Genomic DNA, 13,139 nt, shown 5'->3' with positions numbered 1-13,139 from the left:
TGTCACTGGAACCATAAAAACATTCGCTCAGCACATTAACCGACCCCTGGCCGAGCCAGTTTACACAGCTTAATTCGTAAAGGGAGGAGAGACCAGAATGTCCTGAGAAAAGACCCCTAACAGACAACAAAAAGTGTGTACTCTAAAGCTTACTTCATGCCTCCCCAGTGGACTGAAGGCCTTTTTATTTCTTTATTTTTAGCCAGGGCAACTATCTATATGGAAGAAACAATGAACGAGATAATTCAAAGACAATGGATCTGAACAGAAATTAGTCTCAGAAACCAAAATATAACTGTGGCCCTGCACTAAATCTAGGAGTTTTAAGAGTCAGGTGACCAATGAGTTTCAGCTCAGGTCCATTTTGAAGTAGGGGACATATGTTGGGACCACCCTTGGTTCCTCTGGTCCCAGGAGGCATAACCGAAATAGACAAAGCAGCAGAATGAGCCCCACACTCATCACTGCCAAGTGGGGGTTACTAGGGTGAAAAAGTCAAAGCAGAAGCCTCTAGAACTGCCTGTAAGAGGATAAGAAGGAAACCCAAAGCCTCCCACATTCCTGGATGAAGGGCAGAGATTTGTGCCATGGGAAGGATGTGAACATGCAGGATTGTGTCCATTGGAACACATCCTCACTGACCATCTGATTTGACTTGTGAAAAAGGAGGAGAAACGGGAGGAGGAGGAGGGAATAGCAGAGGGAGAAGTAGAAGAAGGAGGAGAAGGAAAAGAAAGACTGGGAACTCTACAACTTCAATTTAAAGTGCTACATACATGATCGAACCCGGGAGGAACAAAGCAGGAAGATAGTCTGTGTCCCAATTTACCTCAGTACCAACTTCTGTACAATGAATCCATCTTTCTGCCTAGACCCGTGGACTCCTGGAAAGTGTTCTATGACCTATTGACAGAGGAAGGAAAGCTGTGGCCTGGCTCCCCGATGATTTTCATGGTATCGAGGGCCAACCAGAGAGGGGCCGCTGCAGCACGACAGCCCATTTCTGGACGTCTGTGAAGGACAGTGGGTCACAAAACCCTCACAATGGGCAGAGGTGGGGCGGTCGCCTCCTCACTCACTGTGCATGGCTGACAATGCCCAGCTGTGGAAGGAGATGCTGACTCAGGGCTCTGCCTCAGATTTGAAGCAGGCAGAGGCACTGAGGAAGCCTGACTAGGAGATCCCTCACAAGCTCTCTGGGCAGACGTTCGTTGGACGTTCTCGCTCAGTGGTCACAAATATTCAAAGATGTTTGCGTCTCATGTAATGCTCACCAGAGTGAAGCCTCAAAGTGAGAGATTTCATTAGTCAAAAGGATAAAGTGGCACGTTCTATATTTTCCCTCGGCAGTGGGATGTGAAAGCACAAACAAAAGAAACAAACAAAGTCTCCTATACACACATGGAATCATGTGTTTACCGCAGGGGAAGCAGGAGGGAGGGCCAGGTGAATAATGGGGGCTCAAAGGCAAGAGGGCAGAGAGACAGACATTGGTGGCAAGCACACAGCTGAGTGTGCTATGTTGTACCATGAAGTTGTACAAGTGAAGGTTTTTAATGTGATTAACTAATTTCCCCCAAAACAGTAATCATGAAATACTTTTTAAGTATTTAATGTTCAAGAAATGAAGAGATACTTTTCTGTGTTTGAATAATAAGAACATGTATTTTTTTACCTATCATTTGTTCAATAAAAACCAGGCGAATAATCTGTTGCGGCTGGGCAGTAGCAATTGTCTGAGAGCATTAACCCTCAGACAATTAGTGAGCAATGGAGTCTTGAAAAGGAAAGGAAGTCAATGGTTAAGTGTTACAAAACCGGGTTTTTATTCCTGGGCCCTGCCAAGCAAGGCAAGAGCTAGACACTGGGCTATAGTGTCTCTAGACGGAGGCGTGAGGACTGCGGTGGGAACCAGTGGGGTTCCTGCATCCAGTTCCCGTGTCTCTGGTGATGACACGCAATCTGAAACAGCTCTGAGTGGCCCCCAGCAGCACACACGAACATGCTCCCTCTCATCACTTTATCGCCTGCTGAGTTCATTTCCAGGGCTCCCGATGCTGCCTGAGGAGCTTCAGGGCACCAATAGTTTACTTCTATGCTTCCAACCAGATGTGGAGAAAATCGGAAAGTTTCCTGAGGGGATGACATTGACGTTCTGAAAATGCTTGAGTAATCTGCAACAGCCGACAGGGATGGTTCCCTGGTTTATAGCTAGCACACCTTCAGCTTGGAGAGATTCAGGACATGAATAGGTATATCTCACAATGGCTTCAAGCCATATGCGAGGAAAAACGTGATGGATCATGGGAGGGCTGTAACCGGTATGGGATGAAACTGGGATAATCCAGGGTTTGTCAGAGACTGGAAAAGTGTGCAAGAGGAAGCACCAAGAGTAATAAAGGCAGAGACCTCTCCTGTGGCAGCGGCTACCTTGACTAGACTCAAACCCCAGCAGGGAACTGAGGTGAAGGGAAGGTTTGACCTTGAGGTAGTGTGCTACTCTATGGAAGAACTATGTGAGTGCTGAAACTTACCCAGGCAGAAAAGTATGCAATCTGTGTGGAAATAATTAATGGTTGAGGACATGTTCAAGGAAACATAAGTTTGGACATGAAGGCACCTATTAATTTGGGCCCACAGGAAGAGCCTGCATTTACATCTGCAGTGTGGGTCATTTTACAAGGCCCACAAGTTGATTGGGATGGTTGGCAGACAACTGCATCCAAGGATGGCCCAAGGGGGCGGCATGGAAGTGCCCACTGTCTCCTTTCAGTAAAGAAGCAGTTCAGCAGTGTAGGGAGGAGGGACTGTTGGAGTGTATTGGTTATTTGAGCCCTATGGCACGTGGGAGTGCCCACATGGCATACCTTTCACCAATACATGGGGAACTATATTGATGACTGGAAACAGCATATTTGAAGAGCTGCATGAAGACTCTTCTATGAAAACCAGACCTTGGGAACTGCACCCTCTCAATGGGAAAGTCCAAATGTGATGAGAGACATTGAACCCCAGAGGCAGGGGCACTGGGCCTTTTCCAGTCACTGAACTCTCGGTGGATCTGATCAGCCTGAAATACAGCAAATCCAAGCAGGATCTAGTGAGTCTGTCGGCACTGATGTACAGTGTTGGCTAAAGACTCATGTGTTCCTAGTGGTGGGGAGAGGAAGCTCACGGCATTGTTGCTCCATCTAGTGAAGCAGAAATGTCCCCGTGAGTACCAGGGCCCAGCAGCCTAGGCCCTGTGCTTATTTCTCTCAGGTTCTCAGGGATGTCTTGTTGCCTACTACAGGTCAATTTATGAAAGATACACTCAATTTTCCACAGAAAAGATTCATTCTAATAGATTCTATTAAATAGAACCACAGCTATTTGCTTACACAGAGTCTATGGCTGCTGTCAATTTCTGCAGAGACCAACAGCCATCGAATCTCTGGCTGTTACAGAAACAGCTTGCAGACCTCTGCTCTAGGGTCTTGTACTCCATTTTCTTTTGAAAAAAAGTACATTTTCATTGATTTTAGAAAGGAAGGGAAAGGGAGAGATAGAAACATCAATGATGAGAGAGAATCATGGATGGGCTGTCTCCTGCATGCCCCCTATGGGGGATTGAGCCTACAACCCAGCATGTGACCTTGACCAGAATCAAACCCAGGACCCCTCCATCCGCAGGCCAATGCTCTATGAATTGAGCCAAACCAACTAGGGCTTGGACTCCATTTCTAGTCTTTGCCAAGCAGGTTAAGAGTTTTGGAGGTCAATTTCCCTAAGGACAATCTTTTCCAAGTTAGTTAGGCAATATTGAGACTTCCCAGATAACAGGAACACTGGACCATCTGTAAATGCTTTTATGCTTCTGTGTGAAGTTGGGATACACTCCAATGAAACCAGTCCACGGCCTTTGCTGCTCTCCACACAGGCTCATGATGGAACTCGGCTGCAGTGAATGGGCTGCAATGAGTGTGCTCCCTGCAGGCCAGCCTGGTGCTTAATGTAACTAATTGTAAGTTGCCAATGTGAACACACAAACAAAGCCTGGGACGTGTTGATGTGCAGCATGACATCGCCTGGGAGCCCCGCCTAGCCCCAAAGCCACTGAGCTAATCCTTGGGGCCTCAGAGGGCAAAACATAGCCCTGTAGAGCCTTCCCCAGCCCCAAAGAGCAGAGGGCAGCATTGAGGAGCCCAGCTCCTCATTCAGAGACGCTTAGTGAAGCCCCCAGCAGGCCCTGGTCCTCTCTCTCAGAGAGTTCAACGGCGGCCCAGGACCCAGGCAGCCTGGGCCTCTGTCTTGGAGCCCAAACAATGCCCTGCAGCCCAAAACATGTCAATGATGTGAAACGCACACTCTGGTGTCTACAAATACTGCTTTATGGGAATACAGCCACACCTATTTGCTCACATATTGTCTATGACGCTGCGTCTAAGAGAAGAGATTGGAGTTTAAATACACACCTTAAGCCATTGCCTCTGGCTGTTACAAAGTCTGCAGATGTGACCTTGGATCCTGGAATAACTCGATAGTCTTTGCATGTCTGGCTGAGGTATCTGGAGAGGTCTCTTTCACTAAAGACCGTCTTTTCCACGCTGAAGGCCATTCCTGGTTAGGGGAACGCTCTGCGACACCTGCAGACATGCCTTGTGCTCTGCGTGAAGCTGGCGCACACTCAGATGAGGCCCGGCTACGGCAGCGGCTGCTCTCTGACAGGCTCCGGATGGAACTCAGCAGCAGTAGGATCTTGGGATGAGTGTCTGCTCTCTGCATGCCAGTCCTGTGCTCTGAGCCTTGAGACTCACTGCCAGTTGCCATCAGAACGGTGCCTGGTGGAGCATGAAGACCAGGAGGCTCAGCTGCAGGCCACCTGGCCCGCTGGGGGGTGTAGTGCGAGGGTGGTGGGCCCCAGCTCAGGCCGTTGCCGGCTTGCCTAACCTCCCAGGGAGGTCTCTGCTCCCTGGGGTGACACACCCAGGCTGACCCCCTGCTGAAGGTGCAGGGCATTGAGGTACCAGCTAGATCTCTGCTCAGAAGGTACCAGTGGTGGCGGAGTACAACCGGGCTCTTGCCAGTAACAGGGAATCGGACAGGGTGACCGGGCTGAGCTGGAGCACCTGCGGGAGAACTGCTCCTGGGGAATCGCTGAGCCAACCACAGCTAAAGAGATGCATGCACAGTGCGCCAGGGGCAGGGGCGGTGCGGGGCCTGCCCTCCGGCTGTGCTCCCTGACCGGCTGCAGGACAGCTTCCAGCTCCAGGGCACGGGCCAGGCCCTCGCACAGGCTGCTTCCAGCAGCGTCTGCACCCGCACAGAAAGGAGAGCCCTCACTGCACGGTTCTGCTTACTGGTTCTTTTTGCTGTTTCTTTTTCTGTGAACCTTGACCTTGCTCAGACCAAAGGTACTTCCGGCCCCTGCTGGGGGCAGGTGGGCTGGGGGTGTTCCTGGGCGCAGAGCTCTGCCTCAGCTCCTCCTGGCCCTTTCCCGCCACCTAGAGTTCTTCCCAGAAAGCCTCTTGGGCAGTTTGCAACCTGCATTAGGCGGGGCTTGCTCTACATTACGGTGCTTGGCGCCCTGGTTCCATTACCCCTGCCCCACAGCCCTGGCTTATGTACCACTCCATCATCTGTGTCCTGGGCATCCCACCACCATTGTGGCACAGTGGGTCCCCGCTAAACACCTGCGGACAAGGTCAGGGATGTCCCTGCGCCCTGGCTGGAGCAGTGTTGTGTCCACCACGCCGTTGACTCTCACCAGGGGCTGTGTCAAGGCCACACGCGGGCAGCTGGGCCGGCTTTTCCTCATGGCTGGGCTGTGCAGCCCCAGAGCTGGCCTCCAGGCTGCTCCAGTTACAGAGCGCTCGGTCCTATTAAGTTGACACATGGAACCAGTCACATCGGGTAATTAGTATCATGGTGGTGGCAGCAGCCTTTGTCCAATTCTATGGAGTCCCCCACCTTCAGGTCGCCCACTAAGGCCTGGAGGGGGGGGGGCTGCACTGATGACTCACATATCTGCGCTTCCTTTCTGAAGCTGGAAGGGAAACTCCCCAAGTGCCTTAACAGTAACTTCTTACCTGAATTGAGAGGAAGCATCTGAGGGGTCTGTTTCTAGAAGAACCTCTTAGAGAACCCAGGGCCCGCCAGGCTCCTGCCCAACTACCTGCTGCGGCCTGTGGAGAAACTGCGCATGTCCCCTGCTGCCCCTCCTCAGCCGGCAACGCCATCCCCTGGGCACGGAGGCCTTCGAGGCTCATGTTGGGATTTTACTCTGCTCCAGCCGTTTTTAGGGAAAATAATGGCCTGGGCCTTTTTGGACATTCTGTTTCTGGAGCAAAATGTCCCTCTTACCCCCATCCTTCCTGGGTGACCCAGCTTAGAACAGGACACCCATTCATGGAAGTTTTCAGAGATGATTGTAAACTCGTCTGTTTCTGGGGCTGGATCTGCTGATGGCAGGAAGCATGGAGTCCCCAGCTCCAAGGCAGCCGGCTAGTCATGGAGGTGTGTCTGGGCCTCAGATACCTTGAGTTTTCATATTTGTCCTTGGGAGAGTGATGTAAGGTTACAATGGGGAAAGATATTCAATCTTCAATACTAGGTTTTAAAAAGAAATCTGCTGTGTTGATATGTACCTAGAGGCAAAGATTATGGTGAAACTGAAAGGAAATACAGAGACAATTAGCATTCAAAGAAGAAAAAGAACAATGCCTGTGACTTGTCAATGTCAGCGTGACACGGTGAAAGACGATGCTAGCCTCAGAGTTCGGCCTAGGGTCAGCACCTCGGAGCCGAAGCTCCTGCACAGAGAGCCCGCCTGGCCCCACATAGCGGGGCCCATCACCAAAGGGCTGCACGTTGCTCAGGGAGAGCAAGCCCTAGGCCCTGGCCTCTCTCTCAGTGAGGCTCTGCTCTGATATCACTCCCTGGCCTTTCTCTCCAAAAGTCCTAGCCAGGCACAGGGCCCCAGCACCCTTGGCCCTGGAGCCTCTCTTAGAACATTCGAGAACATGAAGAAGCTACCATAGAGGACAAGCCCCATAGGGACCCCGGCTTCCTAGTGGACTGGAGGGGCCAGATTTCCAGTCTCTGGCTGAGGTCCATGTGGGCAGCACTGGTGGCTTGCGTCCCCTTCTTAGGCCTAAGCATTCCTAGCCTTGAGGGGCAGATAGTGAGGGTAAGGGGCTGTCCTCACGCTGAGGATGGCCTGTGACTTATCCACAAAGGGCTCTCTGGGTTTCAGAAAAGTAGTGCTTAACCATGGGCCACTGTTACCAGGCAACCTGGCTGTCCACTGTGACCTGGGTGAGAGGTCACTCACGGAGCCTAAAGAGGCCACACACAGGAGACGACATGGAGGTGAAATGGTTCACACATGAAGGATCTCGGAGGATCAGAGCCGTGAGATAAGAGCTGGCCCTCCTGCCAGACAACCAATCCCTCTTTCAGCCTAGACTTGTGGGCGCATGGAAGGCTCCCTATGACCTGCTGACAGAGGAAGCAAAGTCGTGGCCTGGCTTACCGGTGACTCTGCATGATGTCAATATCCAACAGGAAACTGGATGGCTGCGCTACAAAGGACCATTCGGGATGTTTGTGAAGGACAGTGGGTAATGAACCCATCACGATGGGCAGAGATTGGGCCGTTCACCTCCTCATTCACCTTGAAGATCTCCTACCTGCAGACTTTTTCCATGGCGGTCACCGTAGGGGAAAAAGCATGAGTGAGGATACGATGGCAAAGGAGTTCCAATACAAGGATGCCATCCTGTGGGTGTTGAGCACAAACTGGAGTGTGCTATGCTGCATTGTGAAGTTGTACAAGTTAATATAATGTCACTAACTACATGATCCCCCAATATTTAATAATGGGATAATTTTAAAAGAATCTTTGTCAGTCTTCCTCTTGTTTTTGAAAGTAAGAGACATTCCTCTGTTTTCAAATAATGCCAGCATAGTTTCGTTTACTTGCCTCTGTTCATTAAGGATCATGGAAAGCCTCTGTTAAGACTGAGCAGTAGCAGGTGTACTTAGGGCATCAGCCATCAGACAGTTATTGAGGAAGATGGCTAGGAAAATAAAAGACAATCATTAAGAGAAAACAAACACCAAGTTCTATTCCAGAGTCCATTCAAGACAATCTCTAAATATTGGGCTACAGCATCACTAAACAGAGGAGTGAGGATGGCTGTGGCTATCCAGTGTGTTTTTAGTTTGTAGTTTCCATGTTTCTGGTGACATAGATGTTCTGAAAAATTTCTGAGTGGTCTGCAACAGCAGACATGGATGTTTTCCTTGATTTATATCCAAGACACCAGATTCAGCTTGAAAATATTCAGGACATGAGAAGATTTATTTTCTCAATGGTTCCAAGCCAAAGATGTGAGAAAACTGGGAAGGCTCATGGTAGAGTTATAACCTACATGGCTATAACCTAATTGGAATAATTCAGAATTGTTCATGGACTGGGAAATGTGCAAGAAGAAACACACAAGGACGACAATGGCAGTGAGCTCTACTGCAGCAGCTGCCATCTCAACTAGACACAAATCCCAGCAGGACACTAAAGGTGAGGGGCAGAGTGCGACCCTTGAGGAAGTGTGCTACCCTTTACAAGAGCCATGTGAATTCTGTGATTTACAGAAGCAGGGAAACATGGATTATGTATGGAAATAATTAATGGTGGAGGGACAATGTTCAAAGAAATATACATTGTGATGAAAGGGAATTTGATAGTTTGGGGTGACAAGACAGAGACTGTGCATTTATATCTGCAGCTTGGGTTATTATCAAAGTTGTATAAAGTTTATTGAGATGGTGGGCTGAAAAAGACATCCAAAGATGGACCAAAAATTGTAATGTGGAAATGCCCACTGATTCCTGCTCTAATATAGAAGAAGGAATGCTTTGGTTGGCCCATTAGCTGATAGCCCCTTTTCAAAAAGTTTTATCCGAGTAACTATCTCTTTGGGGGAAACAATGAACTAGATAATTCAGCAGCCACAGGAAAATGGTTATGAACAGAAATTGGTCTCAGAATCCAAAATAATACTATAGCCCTCACTAAGACTAGGAGCTTCTGAGGGTCAGGTGACCAGTGAATTTTTGCTCAGGTCCATTTTGAAATAGGTCCAAATTTGATCTCACCCATTCTGTGGTTGCTCCTGGTTGTAAAATGCATAACTGAAATAACTATACCAGAGGAATTATCCCACACACTCATCACTGATGAGTCAAGGCAACTGTGGAGAGAAAGTCTAAACCAATCCATAAGAACTGCCTGTAACTGTACAAGTATTAAGTTAGAAGCTGTACCATCTGCCTGATGAATATGAGGGATTTGTGCCAACATGAAGGATTTGAAAGATTCAGGAGTACAGATTTGGGCACATCCTCATTACGCTTTTGGTTTGTTTTGAGAGAAAGAAGGAGGAAGAGAAGGAGGAGGAGATTGGACAGGAACCAGAAAGAGAGGAGGAAAAGATGGAGAGAGTAGACGGGGAGGAAAGAAAGTTTAGAAGAAATAGAAAGAATAAAAAAAGGATGAGAAGCAAGAGGAGGAGGAGTAGGAGATGGAGAAGAAAGAGAGAGAGGAGAAGACACAACTTGGAAAGTGGCAGTGTACTCACCGATTCTTTAACTACAGGAGACCCTATGCTGCTGCTGTACCATGTGGTTACTTTGCTTGAGCAACTTCAAAGTCCACATCACCTTGTTCCATATGCACCTACAGTGCAGGCAAATGCTTCCTCCTCGTGTTCCCATAGTTCAATTCAATTTGCCTTCTCTCAGGTGGCAAGGCCCCCATACACCTTCATTATCTTCCCTCAGGGATGAGTCATCTCTACAGGCTGAAGGTCCTCACTGCCCTTTTCTTCCACAGGAAATACTTCTTGCTGGTCAGTTACAATGATGACGTTATCCAGAATGGGCCAAGTGAGTGGGACAATACTACTCTAGAGTTGATACACTTTTAGAGTCAGTAGCTGAGGAAGAAATCTGACTGAAATTCAGAATTCTTACTCAGTGAAATATGTTTGTGTCCAGTGCTCTTCTGTGGGGCAGGCAGGTGTCTGAGGTAAATAATGATTGCTGGCATCTGGCCCCTGCTACCAAGATGGAGAACCAGCGCCCAGGGAGCCTCTGGATTTCAGAGGCAGATTACTCCGCAGTTGGGTATATGACTCCATGGAGTGACCTGAAAGTTTGCTTCTTTTGAGTTCAACCCGGAAAAAGACAGGCACTGTCACAGGTGTAGGCTGCTGCGTGTCCCCCTCCATGCACCGCAGCAGACGTGATGTTCCTACCAGTGTCCCTGACAGATGGGGATTGTGGTTGGGACCTTGGGAAGGCTGGTGTGTGAGTCACAGTGCAGGTGCTCAGGATTCCCCACCCATAAGCATATCCTTGTTTACTTACCTTTGGTTCACTCAGGATGAGATGAAGCCTGTGTTCGGACTTGTCAGCAGCAGGTGTGCTGCAGGGTGTTAGCCACCAGACAGTTAATGAGGACTGGTGTCTATGAAAAGAAGAAAAAGAGTTACAAAGCCAATTTCTAACTACAGAGTCCGCCAAACAAGGCAGTTTATGAATCCTGGGTGACAGCATCACTAGATGGAGGAGTGAGGACTGCTGTGCCAATCCAATGGCTCTCCTGGCTTCTCTTGTGAATGTCTGTGGTGATGACATAGACCATCTGACAAATTTCTGAGTTGTCCACAGCAGCACACATGGATTGTTTACATGACTTATAGCCAAGACTCAGATTCAGCACAAAGAGCTTCAGGACATGAGTATATATTTGGGTCAATGATTCTAAGCTAGAAGAGAGAAAAATTGGAAAGGTTCATGGTAGAAAGCTGGCATATCTGATCATCAGGGTTCCCTGGGTTGCTGAGAGCTGGGGAAGAGGTAAGTAGGGGCCAAGCTGCATAGGTGCCCTGGCTCCCCCACAGACCTGTGGGCGGCAATGGCTCCAGCCTCTGGCTGAGTCCATCAGGGCATCGCTGGTGGCTTCCATCCCCATTAGTCAAAAGTTGTCCTAGCCAGTGCTCGCTTCGGCAGCACATATACTAAAATTGGAACGATACAGAGAAGATTAGCATGGCCCCTGCCCAAGGATGACAAGCAAATTCATGAAGCGTTCCATATTAAAAAAAAAAAAGTGGTCCTAGCCAGAGGGGCAAACATTCTGGGTGAGGGGCAGTCATCACCCTGTGGATGGACAGAGATTTGTCCCACAGGATTTCCTGGGTTACAAAGAACAAATCTTAAACATGGGCCACCAAGTTACCGTGCAACCTGAGCTGTCCATTATGACCCGGGTCTGATGTCACTCACAGAGTCATTAAGGGCCCTGCACGGAAGACTACATCAATGAGTGTGGGCCTGATCCAACCTGGGCTGATCAAAGTAGTTATATGAGGTGACGCCTTGGACCCTACGGTCAAACAAGGAGTCCCTGTCTCTACCTAGACCAGTTCACTCATGAAAAGCTCCCTGTGGCCTGTTGACATTGAAGCCATCACGGCCTGTCCTCCTGATGGATTTGTATGATGTTGATAAGCAATGTTATTTCCTTCTGGAATAATATGAGTACATTTCTCCGTACTTACCTTTTCCTCACTAATATCAGTGTGAGCTTCTGTTAGGACTGGGCAGTAGCAGGTACGTTGTAGGGCCTTAGGCATCAGTTCATGAGGAATCTACACTAATAAAAGAGAAACATGGTAATTGGCGTACGACCGCTACCCTTCCCATTGGCTAATCAGCATATCCTTATGCAAATTAACTGTCAGCCAAGATGGCTGCTGGCAGCCAGGCAGCTGGAAGCAAACATGAGGCTTGCTTGCTTCAGTGACTGCGGACTCCAACGTTCCCCGCCTGCCTTGCCGGCCTCTGAGCTGGCAGTTTGAAACATTCTAACAAATATAGGCCGGGATCTCAGAGCTGGAGTTAGTTATACATTGTTTCAATTATAGAACCGAAACAAACCAGATACCTGCTCTCAGAGCTAGAGCCAGAGCTAAAGCTGGCCCAGAATAAAATAAAAAAAAGGAGCGGTTAGGAGCTTCAATCAACAACCACCAGCCTGAAAGCAGCCCTCAGCCCCTCACCCAGACTGGCCAGGCACCCCAGTGGGGACCCCCACCCTGCAGGGTGTGTGACCAGCTGCAAACAGCCATCATCCCCTCATCCAGGCTGGCCAGGCACCACAGTGGGGACCCCCACCCTGATCCAGGACACTCTTCAGGGCAAACCAGCTGGCCCCCAGGCCTCTATCCTATATAGTAAAAGGGTAATATGCCTCCCAGCACCGGGATCAGCGTGACAGGGGGCAGCGCCCAAACCCCCTGATCGCCCTGTGGCTCTGTGTGTGACAGGGTGCGGCGTCCCAACCCCCTGATCGGCCCTGCTCTGTGGGTGATAGAGGGCGGTGCCCTAACTCCCCTATCTGCCCTACTCTGTGCATGACGGGGGGAGCTCCCCAACCCCTGATGGGCCCTGTTCTGTGCATGACAGGGGGAGCTCCTCAACCCCCTGATGGGCCTGCTCTGTACACGACAGGGGGAGCTCCCCAACCCCCTGATGGGCCCTGCTCTGTGCATGACAGGGGGGAGCTCCCCAACCCCCTGATGGGCCCTGCTCTGTGCATGACAGGGGGGAGCTCCCCAACCCCCTGATGGGCCCTGCTCTGTGCATGACAGGGGGGAGCTCCCCAACCCCCTGATGGGCCCTGCTCTGTGCGTGACAGTGGGGAGCTCCCCAACCCCCTGATGGGCCCTGCTCTGTGCGTGACAGGGGGTGGCGCCGCAACCTCCCCATCGACCCTGCCTTGAGTGTGACAGGGGGCAGTGCCCCAACCCCCCAATCAGCCCCACCCTGAGCGTGACTGAGGGTGGCATCACAACCTCCCAATCCACCCTGCTCTGAGCATGACAGGGGGCGGCGCCCCAACTCCCCAATTAGCCCTGCTCTGAGCCCGACCAGGGGCTGCACCTAGGGATTGGGCCTGCCCTCTGCCACCCAGGAGCAGGCCTAAGCCAGCAGATCGTTATCTCCCGAGGGGTCCCAGACTGCGAGAGGGCACAGCCCGAGCTGAGGGGACCCCCCCCCCCCAGTGCACAAATTTTTGTGCACCGGGCCTC

General features: G+C 50.2%; 2 long non-coding RNA genes and 1 other non-coding gene across 3 annotated transcripts; 1 reads left to right on the top strand and 2 right to left on the bottom strand.

The window, feature by feature from the left end:
* Positions 1–4,771: 4,771 nt before the first annotated feature.
* Positions 4,772–6,143, bottom strand: LOC111824431. Its single transcript, XR_002827517.1, has 3 exons — positions 6,069–6,143; positions 5,747–5,858; positions 4,772–4,820 (listed from the first exon to the last, which is right to left on the bottom strand). It is a non-coding gene; the product is annotated as an uncharacterized LOC111824431 (long non-coding RNA).
* Positions 6,144–7,773: 1,630 nt separating this feature from the next.
* LOC106695516 lies at positions 7,774–11,654 on the bottom strand. The gene is made up of 3 exons (XR_001346588.2): positions 11,607–11,654; positions 10,411–10,510; positions 7,774–8,060 (listed from the first exon to the last, which is right to left on the bottom strand). It is a non-coding gene; the product is annotated as an uncharacterized LOC106695516 (long non-coding RNA).
* LOC111824433 lies at positions 11,040–11,146 on the top strand. Its single transcript, XR_002827518.1, has one exon. It is a non-coding gene; the product is annotated as a U6 spliceosomal RNA (small nuclear RNA).
* Positions 11,655–13,139: the final 1,485 nt, after the last annotated feature.

Source organism: Myotis lucifugus, unplaced genomic scaffold, assembly GCF_000147115.1.
Source record: "Myotis lucifugus unplaced genomic scaffold, Myoluc2.0 scaffold_1495, whole genome shotgun sequence".
NCBI classification, from domain to species: Eukaryota; Metazoa; Chordata; class Mammalia; order Chiroptera; family Vespertilionidae; genus Myotis; species Myotis lucifugus.
Note: the sequence above shows the minus strand (reverse complement) of the source record. Positions and strands in the feature narration are given on the sequence as shown.